Raw genomic sequence first — 2,621 nt, forward strand, 5'->3', positions numbered from 1 at the left:
CTTAAGCAGCGTAGGGCTTTCACAGTCAGCCTTGGATACAAAGAGCCCCAAATGATAAAATACAGGATATAGGAAGGGAGGTTTTAGATTAGCAATTACTCAGCGTATGCCATGCATAAACAAAGGCCATGGTTTAATCCCTACCACCTTCAAGATCCCTGTAGTTTGTTCAGTCTCCAAAGCTGGCTGTCTAAGCTGGTCCTCAGTAAATGTTGAAATCCCAAAGATGTAGGCTGTAATGCCAGTGAAGAAATGCCTCAGCAGCAAGATGGATGAACTTACCAGAGAAAGGGAGGGTGAGTGGACAAAAGGCAAAGATTCCCTTCTTCCATGATCTTTTATGCAGGCTTCCACTGGAAGGTGTGGCCCAAATTTAGGGCGGGTCATCTCACCCCAAAGGATCCCTCTCAAATGACCCAGTCCAGGAAAATCCCGTCTGAAGGGGGCAAGCTTCATGAAGCGCACACCGATTAGATGCCCTGTGCAGAACAGCCTCTTGGAAGCTCCTCACACCAGCAAAGTTTTATGGACTTAGCAGGTTATATTTGGGATTTTTCATACTGATATACATATTTGCAATGCCATAACAATTAATGAAAGGAGAGGAGACCATAGATCTGAAGCAGAGTAGGGAGGGGAAATGCCAGGGTGTGGAGGGAGGAAAGGGAAGGGAGAAATGTAATTATGGTATAATTTCGAAAATCTTTTTAGAAAGTTAAAAAAAAAGAATAAGAAAAAGAACAGGAAGGTTCTAAAATAAAATAAAGAAAGAAAGAAAGAAAGAAAGAAAGAAAGAAAGAAAGAAAGAAAGAAAGAAAGAAAAGAAAATTCCTGACAGATGTGCCCAGGTGCTTGAGTTTTAGTTGATTCCAGATGTGATCAAGTTGACAACCCAAGATTACTCATCATACATGACATGCACACAATGGAAGAATTTTCATATGAAGAAAAATTATGGCTGAACATGGATTAGGTATGTCAAGTGAAATAAACCTGGTAAATGTTGTATTATCTCACCTCTGTGAGATAATATAATCTGAAAATCTCTGGTTCATGGAAGAGAAGAATACAATGATGGTTTCCCAAGTCTGGGATGCGAGCAAAAGGAGGGGAAGACAAACCTCAGACACAGGTTATGGGTTTTGTGCTTAAAAGCTCACCTTGAGAAAAGCTGAGGCCTACCCTAGGATCCTGAGTGCTCAGTGTAGGTGCCATCTCACTAATATTTTCTATCAGCTTGAACCCTGTGTCCAAGTAGTTTTTCCTGGTGGACACACCACAATTCTACAAGCCTGCTTTAGTTTTAAGATTTTCTATTTTAAATTATCATTTAGCAAGAGAGAGAGTATGTGTGTGCACAGAGTATGTTTGTAGAGAGCATAGGTGTGTGCAATATGTGTGTGTGTGTGTGTGTGTGTGTGCATACCTGTATGAGTGCATGAATGTGTCCCATAGTGTATTTGTGGAGGCCAGAGGACAACCTTTAGAAGCTGAGCTTCATTGCATGCTGGATCCCAAGGCTACATCTCAGTTCATAGGCTCACCTGACCAGCACTATTACTCAGTGGACAATCCTGCTGGCCCCAGGCCTGCTGTGCAGCAACAATGGAACAAAGAGTTAGGAAGGCATGAAAAAGGGACAAGGCTACCTGGTGCTTGTAATCCCAGCTTTATCTGTACCTGCCCTTTTTACTTTATCTTTTTTTTTTTCTGTCTTCTACCATCAATATAAAATATCTTCTGGCCCTGTTACTTCTCTTATATCTATTGTATTCATTACAAAAGTAGCTAGAAAATGGCCGTGTAGTGGAAAACACTCTGAGACCCACACTGGAGTCGCAGAATCCACATGGTGCCCTACAGCTTCCAGGAGACCAGCTTCTAATGCCTTGTTACGGCTGTCACCAGGCATACAAATGCTGCACAGATATACATGCAGTCAAAACACCCATACACATATAATAAAAAAAAAATTAAAGTATGTTAATGTAGGCAACATCTCTTCCCATCTCATCGTGACTTCCCATATTCAAAACAAAAACCAAAACAACAAAACAGTCCAGTTTAAGCATAGGGGCTATAGCCCAGGACCTCCTCTAAAGGGCCAGTCTCCCAAAACCACAGTCAAAATAAAAATTCAGTTTCTTCCACAGTTTCTCCCTTTTTAGACAGTTTCACTGTGTGGCTCCCATAGCTATTCTTTGTTGTCAACTTGGCTACATCTGGAATGAACAAACGCCAAGATGTTCTGGGTACATCTGTAAGGGACTTTTCTTAATTGAATCACTGGAAGTGTACAGACCCACCTTTAATCTGGCCACTCCTTATGGTGGCAGCCCATACAAAGGAGGTGAAAGCAGGAAGCTCTCTCCTTGCCTGCTTGCCCTCACTCTCACTGGCAAGTCCACTTCTTCACTGGCATTAGAGCCTACTTCTTCCAGGATTCCAGAATGTGCTGAAGACCTGCTGAGACATCCAGCCTTAACCAAACAGCTATTAGCCTCTTGGACACTCCTTTGGAGACAGCCATTGTTGGAATAGTCAGGCCACAGCCTGTAAGCCACCATAATAAATCCCTTTTACACTTTCCTGTACATATTCATTCTATTAGTTCTGTTTCT

Source organism: Meriones unguiculatus, chromosome 17, assembly GCF_030254825.1.
Source record: "Meriones unguiculatus strain TT.TT164.6M chromosome 17, Bangor_MerUng_6.1, whole genome shotgun sequence".
In the NCBI taxonomy this organism is placed as follows: domain Eukaryota; kingdom Metazoa; phylum Chordata; class Mammalia; order Rodentia; family Muridae; genus Meriones; species Meriones unguiculatus.